Source organism: Alosa sapidissima, chromosome 6 (genome assembly GCF_018492685.1).
Source record: "Alosa sapidissima isolate fAloSap1 chromosome 6, fAloSap1.pri, whole genome shotgun sequence".
Taxonomy (NCBI): domain Eukaryota; kingdom Metazoa; phylum Chordata; class Actinopteri; order Clupeiformes; family Clupeidae; genus Alosa; species Alosa sapidissima.
This window is the reverse complement of record NC_055962.1, coordinates 30,918,664-30,940,606: the sequence shown is the minus strand read 5'-3', so window position 1 is coordinate 30,940,606 and position 21,943 is coordinate 30,918,664. Positions and strand designations below refer to the sequence as shown.

The window sequence follows — 21,943 nt, the reverse complement described above, 5'->3', positions numbered from 1 at the left end:
CATATACAGCAGGTCTTCATAATCAATCTCTTGCTCCTTGTCTTCTTCACCATCTCCATCCATCTCCTCGACTGTTTCCTCCAGCAAGTCAGTGAGTGAAGTGGGGAGGATAGGTCCACAAGACCACACTGGTTCCAGGGTACCCTCTTCAGTCTTTTCCCAGCCTTGACCAGGATCATGGGGCTCAGGACACCAGAATATCAGTGTGGCTGCTCTCTTGTAGATGGCCAGACGGTGGTTGACACGGTTGATGTCAAAGTCTGCTTTATTGTCAATTTCTTCACATGCCAAGACATACAAAAAGATCAAAATTACGTTTCTCACTATCCCATGGTGGAGACAAGACATTATTTTACCAATTAAGTCCGTTTCGGCATCTACCCTGAATTACAGACACATACATGAACACACACCCAAAGAGCAGGTAGACACATTAGGAGCACGCTGCATCAGCGTCAGACTGACCAAACCCACAGTAGCCCCACAGGAACTCAACTCAGAGGACTACAAGTACAAAAACACATAATTCACAGAAGCACTCAGGCCAGATAATGTGTGTGTGTGTGTGTGTGTGTACACTGCATCTACGGAAATGACTGGAGGAAATGGAGTTTTAACTCAAGAGTCCCGACTGCCCCCCCCCCCCCCCCCCCCCCCCGCGCGGTGGCAAGGTGGAAGTGGTGGAGGAGTCCTGAAGCCGTTGAGGTCATGCCACACACATCTGTGTGTTTAGAAGCATTTGCTGTGCACAATGGAGGGGCCGGACTCATCGTACTCCTGCTTGCTGATTCACATCTGCTGGAAGGTGGAGAGGGAGGCCAGGATGGAGCCTCCGATCCAGACAGAATACTTGCGCTCAGGGGTCGTGATGATCTGAAACAAAGACAAATGCAGGTAAGAACAGCACTCAAAACTGGGGCCTGCCTTCATCTTCAGAGAGAGACAGAGACTCGACTCACCTTGATCTTCATGGTAGAGGGTGCCAGGGATGTGATCTCCTTCTGCATACGGTCAGCAATGCCTGGGTTCATGGTGGTCATGGTAGTCAGTCAGGTCGCGGCCAGCTAAGTCCAGGCGCAGGATGGCGTGGGGCAGGGCATAACCCTCGTAGATTGGCACAGTGTGAGTGACACCATCACCGGAGTCCATCACAATGCCAGAGGTTACGACTGGAGGCGTAGTGGGACAACACGACCTGGGGTGCGTTTCCCAAGACCATAGTTGCTAACCTGTTAGCAACTTAGTTGGTTGGCAAAGGGAAATTGCATTGCAACCAACAAAGTTGCTAACTTAGTGAGCAACTATGGTTTTGGGAAATGCGGCCATGGATGGCCACGTACATGGCGGGAGTGTTGAAGGTCTCAAACATGATCTGTGGAGGAGAAGAGCAGATACGCACATTAGCACAAATCACCAGCAAGATTTGAGGTCTGAACACAACAGCCAGAAACAGGAGCAGGGAAAGGCGTGCGTTTCCCTCAGTGGTTTACATTTTTTCTTGATTGCTTTGATGCAGCAGTCAATTCAAACTCCACATTTAACACACAGCACGAAACAGTGGCACTCATGGTCAAAATTACACATTTTGCCTGCAAAAGACTCTAACACTCTCAAAACATTTAAAACACACAGCAAAAGCAGAACAACACACAACTTGTAGTCAAATGACTGTTCACTTTCAATCAATCATTACCCGACAAACACGGGACGTCCCCCGGACCTTATGCCGACATTCACGACGTCCCCGATTGGTCCCGAACGTCATGTTCTCTAGCGGACGTTCCGGAGACCTTATTGACGTCCGGAGCAAGTTATCGCTTGGTTATTGCGTGACGTCCGGTGCAGGACTTTCTGGGGACGTCACCGTCAGGTCCCTCGGATGACATTTGCATTTAGTCATTTCAAATACCTCCTAAGGACCCGACAATAACGTTATACCGGGGACATGGGGGGGACGTTTGTTTATTCACACATGGCAGCGGAGTTTAGAGCGTTCTGGCTACCGCCTGCAGGACGGAGACATCACATCCATGCACACCCCAGCACTGCCCCCGACATTTCTAATGTCCCTGAATGTTACCATGGCCTCCGAGAGGTGTTCAACAAGACCAAAGCCACATCTCTGCCCCCACACCGTCCGTACGACTGTGCCATTGATCTCCTCCCTGGGACTGCTCCACCCAAAGGTCACCTCTACTCACTATCCCCTCCTGAAAGAAAAACTATGGAGGATTACATCAGGGACTCCCTGGCAGCTGGACTCATCCGCCCGTCTTCCTCTCCTGCTGGTGCCGGGTTCTTCTTCGTGGGAAAGAAAGATGGTTCTCTTCGCCCCTGCATTGATTATCGAGGTCTGAATGATGTCACAGTGAAGAACCGGTACCCTCTGCCTTTACTCACCTCTGCTTTTGAGTTGCTCCAGGGATCCACTATTTTCACCAAACTGGACCTTAGAAATGCTTACCACCTAGTGCGAGTAAGGGAGGGTGACGAGTGGAAGACTGCATTCAACACCCACACCGGCCATTATGAGTACCTGGTAATGCCATTTGGCCTCACCAACGCCCCAGCGGTATTCCAGGCGCTGGTGAATGATGTGCTGCGGGACATGCTGAATAAATTCGTCTTCGTGTACCTGGACGACATCTTAATTTTCTCCAGAACTCTGTCCGAACACACCCGTCATGTCCAGCTGGTTCTTCGACGGCTCCTGGAGAACTCTCTCTATGTCAAAGCGGAGAAATGCGAGTTCCATGCTCAGACTGTGTCATTCCTGGGATACATCGTCGCTGAAGGCAATATCCAGATGGACCCCGCAAAGGTCTCGGCAGTTACCTCCTGGCCAGTTCCGGGGAATAGGAAGAAGTTGCAGCAATTCCTCGGTTTTGCCAATTTCTACCGGAAATTCATCCGGAACTACAGCTCCGTCGCCGCTCCCCTCACAGCTCTGACCAGCATCAAACACCCCTTTTTCTGGACCCCAGAGGCCAACACAGCCTTTCATACCCTCAAGGCCCGGTTCACCACTGCCCCCATCCTCCAGATGCCGGATTCAGACCGGCAGTTCGTTGTCGAGGTGGATGCCTCAGACGTGGGAGTCGGGGCCATACTCTCTCAACGGGCAGAGGAGGACAACAAGTTGCACCCCTGTGCATTTTTCTCTCGCCGGCTTTCACCTGCAGAGAGCAATTATGATGTTGGAAACCGTGAGCTGTTGGCTGTCAAGCTTGCCCTGGAGGAGTGGCGTCACTGGCTGGAGGGGTCCACAGTTCCGTTCCTGGTCTGGACCGATCACAAAAACCTCGAATACATCCGCAATGCCAAACGTCTTAACCCCAGACAGTCCCGCTGGGCCTTGTTTTTCACCAGATTCAACTTCACCCTGTCATACCGCCCAGGTTCTCGGAACACCAAGCCGGACGCTCTCTCCCGTCAGTTTCATAAGGATGACGCCCCTTCCCAGGAACCTGCATCAATTCTGCCCGATCCCTGCGTCGTAGCTGCCCTGACCTGGGATATCGAGGAGGAAATTCAAGAGGCCCTCCGTGACCATCCCAGTCCCAGTGCATGCCCAGACGGTCGTCTCTTCGTCCCAGAGAATTTGAGGTCCCGGGTCATACAGTGGGGACACAACTCCCGCCTTGCCTGCCACCCGGGCTCCGCCCGCACCTGCCATCTCCTTGCCCAGCGCTTCTGGTGGTCTTCTTTGAGAAGGGATGTCCGAGAATTCGTCCGTGCCTGCCCCACCTGCAATCAGAACAAGTCCTCCACTCGGCCCCCCGCTGGTTTACTCCAGCCCTTGCCTGTGCCCACACGACCCTGGTCCCACGTCTCCTTGGACTGGCCTCCCACCATCAGGTGGGATGACGGTCATTCTCACTGTGGTTGACCGGTTCAGCAAGATGGCACACTTCATTCCCCTCCCTAAACTGCCATCTGCCAGAGAGACTGCCCAGGCTGTTCTTGATCATGTCTTCCGTCTACACGGGCTGCCCAGGGATGTTGTCTCTGACCGAGGCCCGCAATTCACCTCTACATTCTGGAAGGAGTTCTGCCGTCTTCTAGGGGCCACAGTGAGTCTCACCTCTGGGTTCCACCCCCAGTCCAATGGTCAATCCGAGCGGGCAAACCAGGAGCTGGAGAAGGCGCTGCGGTGCATGGTTTCCCGCAAACCCCAGGCTTGGGCACAACAACTGATGTGGATAGAGTATGCTCACAACTCCCTCACCTGCTCTGCCACTGGTATGTCACCTTTCCAGTGTGTGTATGGCTACCAGCCCCCCCTGTTCCCCAGCCAGGAAGGAGATGTGTCCTGCCCGTCTGCCCTCGCCTATGCCCGCCGTTGCTGTCGTACCTGGTCACAAGCTCGTGCCACGCTACTCAAGTCAGCTGTCAGCTATGCCACTGGGGCTAACCGCCGAAGATCGCCGGCACCCGCCTACCGTGTTGGCCAGAAGGTGTGGCTGTCAGCCAAGGATCTCCCACTGCGGGTGGAATCGCGTAAACTGGCACCTCGATTCCTCGGCCCGTTCCCTATCCAGAGGGTCATCAGTCCGGCTCCAGTTGCCAACCTCCATGAGGGTGCACCCTACTTTCCATGTTTCGAAAGTCAAGCCGACGCATGAAAGCCCGCTGGTCCCCGTGCCGCTTCCTCCTCCTCCTCCTCGCCTCGTTGACGGTGGGCTGGTGTACACCGTTCGACGCCTGCTTCGGTCCAGACGGCGAGGTAGGGGCCTCCAGTATCTCGTCGACTGGGAGGGCTATGGACCTGAGGAGAGAACCTGGGTGCCAGCCAGTCGGATTGTGGACCGGACACTCATCGCCGACTTCCACCGTCTGCATCCTGATCAACCTGCAATCCGTAGGGGCCGCCCCAGAGGGGTCCCTAACCGTCCTGCCCGCCCGGCTTCCTGTCCTGTGCCTGACCCTGTCTCGGTACCTGTCCCGTCTTCTGTCCACGACCCTCCAGCTCCCTCCGAGGATGAGGATGTTCACTCGGACCGCTCGGAGGAATTCTAGCCCTCCACCGGCTCCCCTCCGCCCTCCCGACGTGGTGTCACTCTTGGGGACTTCTGGGGCCGTCCCTTAGGGGGGGGGGTTCTGTCATGAGCTCTCTCTCTGCCTGGTAACACACGCTGATTGAAGTCTGACCTCCACCTGTTCCTGCTCTGCTCTGCCTCACCCTCATTACCTACCAGCTGCACTGCATTCACCACTCATGCCCTGTATATAAAGCCTTGCTTTTCAGTCCACACTTGTCAGATCGTCTGCAACCAGCACCAGTTACCTGCCTGTTTTGGAAAACGCCTCTGACCCGCTCGACTACTTCTGTGTTCTCCAGCCCCGGTAATCTTGACCTGCCTTCCGTCCCTCTTCTACGAATACCGCCTAGTCCTTGACTGTACTGCTGCTTCGTTTCAATTGCTGTTGTGTGTGTGTTTCCCCCAGGACTTCCCGGATCATCCAGCTCCTGCCATCGCTGTTCGGCTACTGGGGGAACACACACACGCAGACTCTTGGAACTCCTGTACACCCCCCCGGAACCCCCCTTAACCCCCAACCCTTAAATAAACTTTTGAACGTGACGCTTTTGTGGTCCTCGTCCTGTTTGGTGTCTGACACAATATGGTTTGAACAATTTATCTTAGGCTAGCCTAGGCCTACTCTGATGATGTTTTGAACAATATGCTACGGGATATGCCCATTAAAACGTCATAGTAGTTTATTAAGAAAATGAGTTAGGCATAGAATGCGAACGTGTGTAGCCAACTTTAAGAGAAGATAGATTAACGTGACAAATGCCAATATTTTTCCCTCGACCCAAAAGTGAAGCGGCCCACCGGGAATTCTCCCGATTCCCCACTCCGGGCCTGGCAGCAACAGCAGAGGAGGAGAGTTCTGAGGTGAGAGCAGCAGAGAGTAGAGACAGGATGAAAAGAATGGGCGTGGGCCAAACATGGGCTATCCGCATCCAACAACAAGGGCTATCCACGGCTGTCTATGATGTGCATTTCTGTGTGTTCTGTGGTGTTAATGTGTGTGCGTACCTGGGTCATCTTTTCCCTGTTGGCCTTGGGGTTCGGGGGGGCCTCTGTGAGCAGGGTGGGGTGCCCTTCGCGGTAAAACGCAGCTCATTGCAGAAGGTGTGATGCCAGATTTTCTCCATGTCGTCCCAGTTAGTGACAATACACTTCAGTGTGAGGATACCCCTCTTGCTCTGAGCCTCATCTCCCACATATGAATCCTTCTGTCTTCTGTACAACAACCCCCCCTTCTCTTCTCTCTCTCTTGCCTATTCTCACTATGGTATACTGTAACCATATATAGTACCAGTGATTACTTATTGACATTAAGGTAGATAGAGAGATACTTTATTGATCCCCAAGGGGAAATTCAAGGTCTCAGTAGCATACAGACATCATACACAACATGCAATTACAGCAGAAAGGGTAAATATACGTATATACATACAACAAAACAATAATATAACTGTACAATAGAGACAGTAGAAGATAAGAAAAACTAAATATACTATATAAATTAAATTTAAAAAATCCAGTGTGCTTGAGGATGATCAAGCATGAGACGCTTGCAGTGACAGGGCCGGGACTGGCCTGTAGTTCTGTGTGCATGGTAAGGTGCTCAAGAGAGTGAGTGTCATGGTGAAGGTGCAAAAAGTACTCCAACAGTAGTCCAACAGTGCAAGAATAAGGTCTAGAGACTAGCATAAATAATATGGACAAATAAGAGAGTAATGTATAATGTAGACAAGGTCATATAAAAACTATGTCAGTGCAAGAATAGGTTGAGGTAATAGGGTTACAACTATTCAGTATTGTAGCAGAAGCCATTGGTCATGTGCGCTAATATAGCATGAAAAACAGTGTAGCAGTAAAACAGTAGTACAACATTAGGCTCTGGACAGTAGTAAAACAGTAGTAGGCAGTCAGTACTCAAACATGGAGAGGGTGGAGAGGCAGACAGACTATGCAGAGAAGTCTATCTCTCCTCTTCCCTTAATTGAAGCATTGAACAGTTCAATGGCCCTGGGGACAAATGACTTCCTCAGCCTTTTAGTTGTGCAAGTCTCCAGCTGATCAAGCTCTTTTGCTTTATAATAGTGCTGTGGAGTGGATGACATTTATTGTCCAAGATGTTGATCAGTTTGCTCAGGGTCCTTTTATCTGATATTGAAGTGATGCACTCCAGTTCGGCTCCCACGACAGAGCCAGCCTTCCTTACTAGCCTGTCTAGTTGCCCAGCATCCTTCTTCTTTGTGCTTCCTCCCCAGCATACCACAGCATAGAAGAGGACGCTGACAGACTGGTAAAACATCCTGAGGAGCTTACTGCAGACATTGAAGGGCCGCAGCCTCCTAACCATTTGATAACCATTGATCTTCAGTAACCCACTCTACATCTCTCTTTCTTCCCCCTTACCTCACTTGTGAGGTATATCATCACCAGTCATCAGCCATCTGTGTGTTGGCCCTCCTCCCACCCATCTCACCTGTCCCATCCATATGACTGGCCCCTATTGCCGACCCACCACATGCCCTTTGACAACTCCTTTACCCCTGGACAATTCCAACGCTGGACTATTTGAACTTTCTGACACTAAATTAGGATTAATGCATTGTCATACCGGATATGCCCACCTCTTGTAACTTTCACCTCAGATGGCTTTAAACACCATGTCCTATTCTCTACACCTGACTATCATATGCATTTGTCATGTATACAGACCATACTGTCCTGTATTTGACCCTAGGCAGATGGGTCAGGCCCTTGAGTTGTGGATCTGCTCGAGGTTTCTTCCTTTATGTATCTCCAATTCTAGGGAGTTTTTCCTCGCCCCTGTTAGCCATGGGCCTTCTTTTCTTTCTCTGATTGTCACTTTGTAAAGCGCTATGATACACGTGTAATGTTTTGGCGCTTTATAAGCACAATTAAATTGAAATTGTCCCATACTGACCATCACACCTAAACCTAGACCTAAACACACACAGATGTTAGTCACTTTGAAATGTTGCCAAACTTCCCAAAAGGACTGGGAACAGGCACTACTTCCAGGTACCAGTAGATAGATAGATATATAGATACACTCATTTTCTGCTTTCTTGTTGAAAATGCTTTACAGCTTTGCTGCATGACATGCTGGTAAAGCAAGAGATAATCATACAGCAGCAGCAAAACATAGTCAGGATGGTGCAAGATCTACATGATGCCTTTGCCTCTGCTACCAACGGCTCCATTATTACACAGGGGACAGTGTACAGGCACAGTGCTTATTTTCCACTGAAGGGCCCAGACGACTTAATGGTTCTGGAAGGAGACCTTCAGTCTGTTCCGGAACTGAAGAAGGATTTGGTGAGTTGTTATATTTCATAGAGACAGAGTAAGACAGGATAATGTAATTGTAGTTCGTTTGAAAATCAATGTGGATAATTCTCTACTTTCAGACTCTTTTGCTCGGACTAGCAGGGGGTGCCACCGTACAAGAAACAGTTTGGAGGGTTTTGCAAAGGGTCTTTACAAATTAACTTTCCCAGAAGGTCACCTGGAGGGGGTTGAGTGGAAAGGTGGCCTCTGAAAAACAACTTTTGAAAACAGTAGTAATAGGTTGGTTTCACCATTTCATTACTTTTTTTCTCTCATTTAATCCTCTCTTACAAAAGTTGTTGTACTAACGCTTCCAAGGTTACTTCTGCATTTAGCACTGGTAAATACTGAAGTGATCTGTAACAGGCCAGGACACAGTTGGTTCTCCTAGGTCATTATGTGACTTCTACACATTCAAACAAACCAGGGGGGTATTCCAGAAAATAGGTTTACTGGCTTAACTGGGTATGTTAACCCAGAGTAAGCGGTAAATCTGGGATTTCAGTTCCAAAATGATCAAGCTATGTAAGTCACTATGGTAACAGGCTCTGAACTTAACCTGGTTGGTGGGTAAAGTTTGCCTTGCACTGCGATTCCTGCGCATCTTCATTTGTTTTCCTGGCTACAAACCTGCAAGGATAATTAAAGTGTAGTTTCACCAACTGGCAGGTCATCATCACTTATTTTTTGCCAGATGATATGTAATGCGTCAAATCTTATCACAAACATGGAAATGGCCAGAGGCAATACACGATGCCAGGATGTACCGGGAATCTAATTTGAGCAACACATTTCAACAGGGTGCATTAGGCCTCTATACCTTATTGGATTATTATCAGATCCACTACAGACTAATTAATGTGTAGGCTCTAACTTATGCAATGTGTGCAATTACAGGAGAACTTGATACTGGGAGATAGAGGACACCTATGCCTTCCGACACTCATCACCCCGGAACCCTGATTCCGATGCTGGCCCACAGCACACCCACAAAATAGAAATTACTTTTGGGATTCTCAAATGTCTATGACCCACTCAATCTACAGTATGACAACGTAGGATAGTATCATTCAAAGCAGTCAATACTAGGGGTGGCACGATTTATGAAAAAATAATCCCAACTGTTCGGTTCGCGGCATATGTGCATCGTATTTTTTGACGGTTCATGGCATGCGTAATGTAGCCTCATGCCCATATGTGACCTCAGACAGTTTTTTTTCCTCTTTCGCGAGAAAAGGGAAAGGTGTGGAGTGTTGCGGGTTAGGTGTAGAAATGGCAATTTGATCTGTAGCCCCCCCACTGGACTGGACCCCCCGAAAGGAGGGTAGGGCAGACACAGTTTTCTGTGAATATCTCGAGAACCGTAGAGTTTAGGAGGACCATTTTTTTTGTATGTTGATCTCAAGGGGCTATGTCAACCCATTCCATAACCACTCATTTCATGTATAGCGCCACCTAGTTAAACACAAAAAAGTAAAAATGAGGTGTTGTAATCGCAGGTATCTGTGACCTAACATAGTCAAAACTGCACGAAATTGGAAGTGTAGGATCATTATGACACCCTCTGAATGCATGCCAGGTTTCGTGGAATTCCGCTCATAGGGGGCCACACAATAAATTAATTTATGTTACTATACACCAACTGGCCTGTAGGTGGCCGGAGACAGTTTTCTGTGAATATCTCGAGAACCGTAGGGCCTAGGAGGTCCACCTTTTTTTTGTATGTTGGTCTTAAGGGGACATGTCAACCCATCCCATTACCACTTATTTAATGTATAGCACCACCTAGTTAAAAAATTAAAAAGCAAGCATTAGGTGTTTTCATCACAATATCTCTGGCTGACATGGTCAAAACTGCACGAAATTGAAAGTGTAGGATCATTATGACACCCTCCGAATGCATGCCAATGTACATTTAGTGACCGTACACCAACAAGAATTACCGGGACACTGAAAGACCGGGGTACACGGAACTTGGTGGGCATGTAACCCCACATGGATAGCATGGAACCAACATTTTTCGTTTTGATCTGTAGCCCCCCCGCTGGACTGGACCCCCCGAAAAGAGGGTAGGGCAGACACAGTTTTCTGTGAATATCTTGAGAACCGTAGGGCCTAGGATGACCAATTTTTTCCGTATGTTTGCCTCCAGGGGTCATCTTAACCCATTCCATGTGCACACATGTGCATAAACAGATACACACGCACACACATACATTCACAGTAATCATACGTATGATACATACTCACACAGTAGACATATACGCATGCATGCACATGCACAAACACAGGCACACACACATAAACATAAACATGTACACGCACACATGCACACAAGAATTTCTCAGAATTATGAACAGGCAAGAATGGGGTGGGGTTGTATAAAATTAATTTTACATGTGAAATCTATGAACTAATCATGTTTTGGTACTTGTTGTCAGCAGATACCAGTGAGAATTGAGTGTGGATAATGCAATTTAGTGAGACAGTTAGAATCATATAGACCTTTCAGCGTGATTTATTTTTGTGGAAAAAATGTGCTGGACTGGGCGGCGGTCATATTTTGTACCGCTCTGCGGTACATCTAGTTTTAAACCCTTTCGTAGTCTAATTGATCTCTGTTTGCAAACGGCAATCCTAATTGCCTCTAATGTGTTATTAGCAGTGTTGTCGGAGCTAATGCAGCTCCCTCTCCCTCAACTTCATGGTCAGGAACGAAATATTTATAACTTGATGTACTAAGTCGGCCGGCATCACCAAGTGTCTCCACGCCACAAAAAGGCTGCTGTTCTGTCTCTATCAAATTTATTGCGTCCTCTTCAACCATCGGTTTGAAGCTGGGGTTATTGTGTGCCCTTCTGATTGTTGGTCCTGCCCTGTCCTGGCATTGTTTGTCGTACCAGTTGGGGTTGATTGTGCATGGAATTAATTTTGGTTTATTTCCATAATGCATGTTTAGGGCTGTCTGGCCGTGTGGTGCATGCTTTGCATGTCTAATTGAGTGCTTGCTTTTCTCTGTTTATTTGCATGTAGTTTGTGTTCTTTTCCGAGTTAATCCTGTGCCCTTCCTTTTTATTCCTATTTATTTTTAACTCACCTGTAACTTACAGCCCCCTTAATTGTAGTGTTGCATTGTGGGAACGGCTGCTGTGCATGTGTGTGTTTGTTAGTGGTGTGTGTGCGTGTATTTGTGTGCAGTAACGTTATTCCCCCCATCGCCATGACCAGGGTTGGTTGCACTGCTCCAGCTTGGCCTCTGGGGTCTTCAACATCTGTGGGACGGCCATTCCAGCCTCCAGTTACAAACTAACCCCATGCATTTCTATGGAGGATTTTTTGAGTGCTGTGTCTCCTCATTAGAAAGTCTCTGGTATAACCATACCGGCTAACGCTAAGTATGATTGTGCTACCCACAGTTCTAACCATAGTCTCTCCCCCTCTCTCCCTTGTTCTCCTTTGGTCAGGTGTGGTGTGGTCCAAGCAAGCGGCAGGCTCACCCTCAGGTGGTGGGGTCCCTTCACGTTTCCTGTAGCACACCTCGGATGTCAATCCTTAGCTTTGGAGTTCAGTGTGATTGCAGTGCGAGTGCAATGATTGCAGTGTGATTCTCACGTGTGATGTGTAGGGTTGGGCACCGAAACACGGTTCTAATATGGCACCGGTGCCGACGCAAACGGTAGTAACTGCATCGAATAACAACATGGATTTCGGTGCCTCATTTTGGTGCTTAAATAGCGTTTTATTTATTTATTTTTTTTATACGAGGCATCACTGCATGTCATGCGCCATCTCTAATGTCTTGCTCTAATAGCAACACATCCAGACACAGTTGACGATAGCTAACATAAACACTGGATGTATAAACCAGAGGGGTGCACCACATAGGCCAGTGGACAGTGTTTGACAGCTTGCGTGAGCCCAAGTAGCTTGACTTTAAAGCGATATTGCGAGCTCCTGTCAAAATCTAGCTGTGGGCCTAACTACACACAAGCAAAAGGCTATGAAACAACATCAACAGTAGCCTATATGTTACACAGTATCCTTGCTAATGTGCTAACTGGCATTTATTTGAAATGTCAGCAAAGTTGTAAGGTGAAAACTTTATTTCACGGTGTGTTATAAAAAATTAGTGCAGATTAATCGATTCCGCATGACCTTTGACCCCGAGCCGGGAGTGTATGGGTGCGTGCGTATGCATATAGAAGAGCAGGTAAGTGAAAATACTCACGTGACAACACCAGCACCTCCAGTTCCACTATCCTCGTGTGAGCTGCATCCAATGCACCTACCTGATGCAAACAAATAGAAATGTAGAGAAAAAGTAGAGAAATAATGAAACAGATCACAGCACCTCTTTAAACTCAGTCCATATCAAGAATAACTTATTTTCCTGATGCTGACATCCTGCTAAACTGTAAACAACAATGCTTATTAATTAATTACAGTACACTACAATTACTGTAGTGTGCAATGATGACATACTGTAGTAAGTTATGAGTGCTGTGACACAAAATAACATCACAATAATCTGTGTTTCAGTAAAAGGTGTATGAAATATAAATGTATGAAATAATCTCTCGTTTAGTTTAAAACAGACACACTTACACAATTTGCTGTCTAAACCTAGCTAACATTACTATCTATATCTTTGCTTTGTTACCTAGGGCTTTTGGCTCTGTGCAGCACTAGGTAGAGACAAACTCCACGTAGTGCACGTAGGCAGATGGAAATATCTACTTGAAACAGAGCAGACTGGCACACAGCAGTGCTCCTTGGAGCTGCCCACGGGTTTAAGAAGCGTAAAACACTTACAGCAACTGAAGCATTCATCTTTAGGTGTTTTTAAAAAGCGATTACAACGAGCGAGAAACGTGTGCCGTTCACCCACCATAACACAAACACATCTCCTTTACTTATGAAAACAATTTCTTTGATCTACATTGTATTGCATGTTACAGTTTTTATGCTATTAAGTTGTGTCCCACAACATGCGCGCAACCCTGTTACCATAAGGAATTTTACCTGGCGAAAGGTAAAGAAAGAGTTAAAAATATTTGTCTACTGGCACAAAGGAAGTTACAACACAAGGATATTTTCTGCCCACATGGCAAGACCAAAGGTAAGTGCTCTAACAATTTTCAGGTTTTTTTTTCCAAATATGTTTGTCACTCAGTGAACGCAACTCTGTTACTCATATTGTACGACTAATATTGAGTAGAGTCAGAATTTACTTTATATACTTATATAACCATGTTTGTCCTTGATCTTGTATACAGTGTACATAGCTAAATTTTACAGTTAGCATCTGTTCCTGGGGTAAACCACAACTTAGCCTAGATTTGCAACCCTGTTACTGTAAGTTGAGTAACAGGGTTGCATTAGAATAAACAGGGTTGCATATTTTCAGTTTGCTTTGGAAGCCAACACTTTCAAGATGGCCGACCTTAGTTTTTTCTTAATATTTTTAGCTCATTTTAGCTGGTGTATTTTAGATGGTGAAGTAGCTTTAGTCTAGCCTGGGCGAAGCCGACTGTTGACTCCGTCAAACAGTCTGGCGAAAGCTAAGAGGAATCCGTCTCCGTGGAGGGTGGGAGATGGTCTGATCTTACTCTGCCTTTTAAATTAATTCCGAATTCGTATTAAAACCGATATTGTGCTTTATTAGCATGACTGTTACAATATCGTGTCGCAAAAGCATACAAATAACAAAACAAAAGTGTTACCTTAACCAATCAGTAATGGACTTCGCGGGTGAGTTCTGCGTCACCACTCTCAATTGTTTGCTAATTGGCTAAACAGTGAGCGAACCGAGCTAGGAGGGTTTCGCAGAAAGCGGATCCAACGGCTGACAAAAAACAATCCATCTTCCAGAACCAAGGTTAATAAATTGGTTAGACATCTCTCAGCTCCATCTCTGAAGAGAACTCTCTTGTTTCATTCACACGTGCAAAGTATGCAAACACAAGGAGAGAGTACGACAAACAACTAATTGCAGGAATACTAACCAACAAAATCTTAAAGAAGTACAAGATGCAGAAAATGGCAGAAGAGGGATTTTGATTTTCCAGAAAGGGATGGAAAAACGGAGAAAGTTCTTGCACCCATGGAAGAAAGAAATACAAGAGCGTTGGAGCCAAACTTAGATCAGCAGTCACATCATTCTTCTTACGTGAGGATGTTTCGCGATTCACTACAGGGGAAAAACAAACAGTCACCAGAACAGACAGAAAAAGAAAATGCAAAAGAGAGACTGTTGACTGATACGCTGAGAAATCATTATCAGAAATTCCTCGCAGAGCATCCGAATCTCCGTCTGCCTTTTTCCGGTCTTCTGCACGTTCCGACCTTACTGGGTAGTTCGCCCCACACTTGCCGACCTTACTGGGTAGTTCGCCCCACACTTGCCGACCGCGACACATGCATGTGTAAGATCCATGACAACCTGGAATTCATGGCCCGAAAGCTATACCAGCAACATGTTATTCACACATCAGATTTGGAGAGCTTCAAGTCAAGTCAAGTCACTTTTATTTATATAGCACATTTAAAAACAACAGGAGTTGACCCAAAGTGCTTTACATGGCAATGAGAGGTTAGGCAACAGTTGAAACATAAAAAGGTGCCCAGGGGATACACAGGTCTGACTAAGAAAATATAAAAAAGTAAAAGGAAAATAATATTACATGAGTAAAATTAAGAGGTAGTACATTAGAAAAAATAAATAATAATAATAATAATAAGATCAGTAGAATAGATAAAGTAAAAATATATATAATATAAAATTAAGAACATAAAATAAATGGAGTAAAACAGGTAAAATAGAGTAAGCAGGATAGATAACTAAATAACTAAAAGTAAGTGGTAGATAAAAATAAGTAAAAGGCAGAGGGACACACGCAAGACACAGGGGGCAGAATTAAAGGTTGTTAAAAGCAAGAGAGAAAAGGTGCGTTTTTAGATTAGACTTAAAACTAGCAAGGGTAGTCGAGGACTTAATGTGGGGTGGGAGGGGATTCCATAAGTTTGGGCCAGCCACAGAGAAGGCCCGGTCACCTTTTGTTTTGAGACGTGTGCGGGGGACAGTTAAGAGTTGTCTTGAAGATGACCGGGTCGACCTAGAGGTAGAGTGTGGAGAAAGGATTTCAGCAATGTAGGGGGGTGCTAGGCCATTAAGAGCTTTAAAAACAAAAAGTAAAATCTTAAAATCAATTCTAAATTTAACAGGAAGCCAGTGCAGCTGAGCCAGGACTGGTGTGATGTGCAGGTAGTGTGAGCTTAACAACATCAATTACCTGTGATACCACCAACAAAAGTTGCATGAATGTGAGAACTGCTGCAACAAAAGCTGTCCAGTGACTTCCCACTATGCTGGTACTCATTCCATCACTTACCTGCAGTGGGTGACGGTTGACAGAGAACATCGAAACGAACCTGGAGTGACATCAAAAGTTACTCTGAAGAAAGAGATGGAATGCTCTCAAGAGCAACTGCTGGCACAGTTAAACAGTTCGCTGCGGAAATTCAGGCGTCACCTGTTCAACATTCGACAACAGTACGCTTTTTCAAGGGCCCTGAAAATGAATCTTCCCTCTGATGAATGTGTCATACACATTGATTTTGCAGAGAATTATAGCTGCAAATATAGCTCAGAGGTACAGGCAGTTCATTTTGGTGCATCCCACCAACAGGCTGTTCTGCACACAGGTGTGTGCTATGTGGGGAGTGAGACTCCTTTTTCTTTTTGCAGCGTGTCAGCCTCTAGGTCGAAAGAGCCATCTGGCAACACATGGATCCAATCTTGAAGGATGCCAGAGAGAGATGGCCAGGTGTCAAAGTTGTCCATTTTTTGAGTGATGGACCCTGCATGCAATATAAGCATCGTGGAAATTTTTTCCTCTTTTCCACCAAGATCTTCAACATGGGCTTTACAAGGGGAACTTGGCATGGCAAAGGGGCCCCTGATGGCGTGGGTGGCTCACTAAAAAGAAGGGCTGATAGGCTTGTCAGCCAAGGAGTGGACATCCCCACAGCATCCTCCCTATACCGAGCACTGTGTGAGGGAGAATCTAAGGTTTCTTTGTTTTACATTGAGGAACAGGCTGTGGAGGATGCTGCAAGTGCAATGCCAGCTAATCTCCCGTCCATACCTGCAACAATGATGATTCACCAAGTCCTTACTCTTTCTCCTGGTGAGATTCTCTTATCGGGATATCAGCTGCCTGTGCTCTGCTTCAGGCAATCTTCAATGTGAATGCCAAGAAACCAAGAGTTTCAGCTTCAATCCCACAGACGCCAGCACACAAGCTCCAATCCATCGCCCACCAGAAGTCCAGTGGCATAGCCCAAATGTTGTGCCTTGTTGTACGATGACAAGATCTACCCAGGAATAATTCAAGCAGTGAATGAGACCCATTGTCAGGTCAGATGCATGAGTAAAGCAGGGCCAAACCGTTTTTTTCTGGCCTGTGAAGGAAGATGTTCATTGGTACCCTTTTGGTGACATACTTGCTCTCATTCCTCCACCAGAGAATGTCACATTGCGCCACATGGCCATTGCAACTGATGTGTGGGATGCTATAGCCTCTTGTGAATGAGAAATATAAAGACATGTTGTGAACTAAAATCCAATGTGTTCATGTTCAGGCTTAGGCTCCAGTGGGTCACTTTGAGGCCATGTGTTCATGTTCATTTATTTTAAAAATTCATGGTCAATTTTTTTTATTTCATGTTCAATTTTGATGAAAAGTTTTTAAAAAGAGGTTTTAAACCTCATGACTATTGACTTCAATATAAAATGATAACAGACTGATCTTTATACAATTTGTGTACTGTTCTTGATGATATTACATTGATGAGTTGCAGTAATGAATTCCATTTTGTATAGTTCATGCTCAATTTTAGTGAAAAATGTTAAAAGAAGAGGTATAAAACCGCATGCCTGTTGAGTTCAATCTAAAATGAAATACAAAAAGCTGCTGTTCTATTGATACTACATTGATGAATCACATTCCTACTTGTGTCTTAATGGAAGTTTGGTGAATAAAAAAGCATTTCAGTAATTCCGTGTGATGGGCTTATTTATATTCATAGCATTTTATCGGGTCTTTACAGATTTTCATTCAACCCCTGCAACCCTGTTACTCAACCTCAACCCTGTTGCTGTAACATTTTTAACTAATATAATGTTGTATAATATTCTTATCTTGCAAATGTTAATACCACTGCCCTTTAAATAGTTTGAATCATTCATTCTATGTACAGTTCAGCAAATATCTGAAAATAAAACAAATAAAAGGAATCCAGTAATTACCTAAAATCAAATTGATAATTCGGTTGTATATGTCTTTCTTTACAAACTGGCAAAAGATTTGCAAAAAATATTTTAAAATATATTTTTTACAGGATTTGAAGTATTGGTAACAGGGTTGCACCAAATATGTTGCATACCAACTTAAGCATCTAATTAAAAAAAAAAACTGCTTCGATACCTGAGCTTGACGAATCAAACTTTTTGATAGTCTATTACCTGTAGTTAATAAATATATGACTAAAAATGATCAAATTGAAGATCAATTTTTCAGAAGTGGCCACCCCTGAAATGTACCAAAATCCTGGAATGTCCCATAACACAAACACGAAGTTCGTCTTTCATGTCATGCCGTAGGCTGGTGTATTTAGGAAAAAGGTGGAAGCTAAATTTGTGTTTAAATATCAACTTGAAACCGAGCAGACTGGCACACATCAGTGCTAATCAGTCACCCATGGTTTTAAGAAGCTTAACACTTGCACATTGTAATGTTATTTCTTACGTTTTTGGTACAATTTAAGTACTCATTATCTAGTGCACAGAGCCAGTAAAATCCTCCAAATAAACATAATGTATATGCAAATGTACACCTGGCTATTTATCTCCTTGCCAGTTCATCTACTCAGATCAAATCTTACCAGGGGATGGTCGTGCGTAGCTAGCTAGCTAGCAACAAGGTTGTTGGACTCCAGTCTCTCAGTTGTCCTCTCAAAAACAGACTTCCTGGCTTGGGTTGTGTCAGAGATACATGAAAAAACAAAAGGTACCGCGTCTTGTTTAACTCTGTTAAAACCACTAGGTGTTTTGTACAGGTCACTGCTATGGAAATGCATACTAGAAACGACTGTGCTATTAGAGACGTTAAACAGTGGGCCTTCCTCTCTCCTGATGGCTTGAATCCATTTTCTTCGACGGTCCACATTGCAGGGAAAATTATGAAAGCTCAAATATGGTTGTTTTTATCTGCTGTTGGTACACAGAGGTACATAATACCGCCTTGTGCAAATCATCTGTGCAATTGCCATTCACCGTGAATGGTGTTCCGCATGACCGGAAGTAGCGGAGTAACGGAAGAGACGCCATTTTTAGATGAGATAGGCTAATTGGATCTGAGAAGAAAACAATGGGTGTTCCATAACACAGTGCATTCAGTAGTGTGAAATGAATGTCCCACCCTGGGAAGCATTATAGTTTGATACTGCAGCTAAAGTTGACTTGAAGAAGAAACTGTCACCTGTTCCATTCCATTATTGATAAGTTTATTAAATGTCTATGTTAACATGTTCTATTAAAGAAATCGGAATCGGCTAAAATCGGTATCGGCCCAGAAAATTGCAATCGGTGCATCTCTAATTTTCTGCCTACACCAATGCCTATCTTGCAACATTTTCCAAAGTGCAACTCATTTTTTGCCTTTGGAGAGAAGAGGGGTTGCGAGACTTGCCCAATGTTTTCTGGGGGATTGCCTGACAAAAAGTTTAAGAACTACTAGAATACGCTAATGTCGCATGGCCGCCATTTGAAACATTTCCTGTGCGAAAACGAGGCTACGGTGGGAAAACCGCTGTCGCCCTACATTCACTTGCTGCCACTTACAGAACTGTTTTGATTTTGATCCTGATGGTTTGGACAAAAAACCTTGACTTTGACCAGACCTTGACCAAAAACCTTGACCAGTATTGTTCACAATGAGGGATGTTGGAAAATGGGCTAATGAAGGGAATTGGATCCTGAGACCAATATATAAGGGTCATGAAGAAATCAAATATTTTTGCCATGGCGAGACTAAACTCGACATGTCGATATTAAACTCAAGAATGATGTTGAATTTAATCTCGACATTTCATCTTGACATGTAGTAGGGGAGATTATGTGAAAAATCGTTACGCGGTGGATAGAAGCATGAAATTTGGTAGATGTGATCCTAAGACATCCTAGAAGGGGTAACCCACCAAGCATCACAAACCTCTCTCCATAACAGTCTGGATCACTCCACTGAACCATTTTTGTATAAGTATAAGTATATATACTCTTTTGATCCCGTAAGGGAAATTAAGTCTGCATTTATCCCAATCCGTGAATTAGTAAAACACACTCAACACACAATGAGGTGAAGCACACACTAACCCCGGCACAGTGAGCTGCCTGCTACAACAGCGGCGCTCGGGGAGCAGTGAGGGGTTAGGTGCCTTGCTCAAGGGCACTTCAGCCGTTCCCACTGGTCGGGGCCCAAACCGCAACCCTCCAGTTACAGGTCTGGAGTGCTAACCAGTGAGGCCACGGCTGCCCAAAATGTAAAGTGGTTGGTCAAATGCCATAACTGGGACCTGGACAGAATTTAGGTGGCCCTTTTTTGTTGTCAACATTCATACCATGTCTGACCATGGCAAAGCTGGCAGCTTTTTCATGAAAGAGAGGAAGGCGTGAGTTCATAGCAGGTGGGTCAGACAGTTCTGGCTGAAGTGAAGCATCAGTTTTATTGCATGCTTACCCCACTTTTCCTCCTCTGTTATTCCCCATGCTAAGTTCACCACAGGTATTGGTATGGTTAACTTTTTGCACTAAGATGGCCTTTGTTTGACAAGTAAAAGCTGGAATTGTAGTGTATACTTCTCTGGAAAACAGAGCATATATTTTTGCGCTTTTTGAGCTGGTGATTGTATATTTGCTCTCTAGCACCTTGGATCGGGAAGCGAGCGTGCTAGTAATTGAGCTAAAAGCTCAGGCTGCTAGTTCTCTCACTAGCACGTCAAGGTATCATGAGGGAGGTTTACTCAATGTACATACTGCACAGATAAATACCACCTGGCTACCGTTACTGCAGTACAAATCAAAATTTCGTAGCTTCTAATGTTATTCCCAAAATAACGGTACAATCCCCCCCAGGAAGCCCCACAGATTCACAAATATGCACCCCAGGAGATCATGGGGACACAATTAGCCTAGGGATGCCTTTGTTTGCCTAGGCTTGATAATTGGAACCCAGCTAGTGGTTCTACATTGGCTAATGCTAACGCTAACACTGGCATAACATTGTGGTCAATGAGTTGTGTCCCTATTTAGGGCTTGATCTCTGCTCATGTGGACATTTTAGCAATAAACTGTCTTTTGAAAATTATTACGTGATTCTTCCAAAAGTTTTTAAAAATATTTATGTTATGCATACATAAATAATTAACTTCTCAGATGAGGATTAATTTGGGGAGTCATGTCATTCTGACCATTTTAAGCCTGTTTTCCCCCCTTTAAAGCTGTATTAAAGGCATGTAAGATTATTTTCATGGGTTATCTTGCACATATTATTTGTTAACCATCTCTATATATATCAAATGTAAAATAATAAAGTAGCAGAATAAACCATGATGCCCAACTATGTAATGTTTTATTATCCTTGGGTCGTTTTATGTGGCCATCTTGGATTTTCCCTTAAAAAATGACCTAAATGAACCAGAAATTTTAGGCACCCCTTCTCAAATGATGAGATACATCATTTTTTGTTGATAATCCCCCCCTACTAATGCCCATCAAAAGAGAGTTTAGAGAGAGCGTACACTCCAAAGTAGCTGCCACTGAATCCTGACAATCAGTCTCAGGCTAAGCCAGCTATTTTTATAAACGGATATTTCACCCTCTCCGTTTTCAAAAATAACATCGTGCACACCTGTGAGTTTTCGTTTACACTAGCCTGTGTACATATGCCGTCAAGAGCATGCCAAACCTGTAGGTGGCAGTGTAATGAGAAGCTTAAGCCCATGTTGGCCAATCAGAATCCTGAAAATAGCAACAACAGCAACGAATCACTTTCTCTTTCTCTTCTGAACATAGGTTACACTTTTGGCACAGGTGCAAGTTCTGGCACATACTGGCGTCCGCTGCCTAAAACTCAGTTTTCCAAAATATCCACTCTGACCGGAGTTTTTAGAAAGAATCATTTTCAGAGGAGAATTCTCAGTTCGCGTGTAAATTAAGGGCACAAACGAAGGGAAATGTCTCCGTTTTTCAAAATAACCATGTTCGTGTAAACGGGGTCTCAGACGCAATCTGCCGGCTGACGACTCAACAAAATGCCTTGTGTAGCCTATGGTTATTCTAGGTAATATGATTACCCTATTACAGATTTGTTTACCATCAAATTGGCTTCGTAAAAGTTATATTAAGGTTAAAATATTGCATAGTGTTCCTTTAATTGTTTTTCTGAGTTGTTGAATTACGTCTCAGCAAAGTAAAATATTGACTAGAAATAAAGATGCAAGTT

General features: G+C 44.9%; 1 pseudogene; it reads right to left on the bottom strand.

The window, feature by feature from the left end:
* Window positions 1-718: 718 nt before the first annotated feature.
* On the bottom strand, window positions 719-7,518 carry LOC121711186 (annotated as a pseudogene).
* Window positions 7,519-21,943: the final 14,425 nt, after the last annotated feature.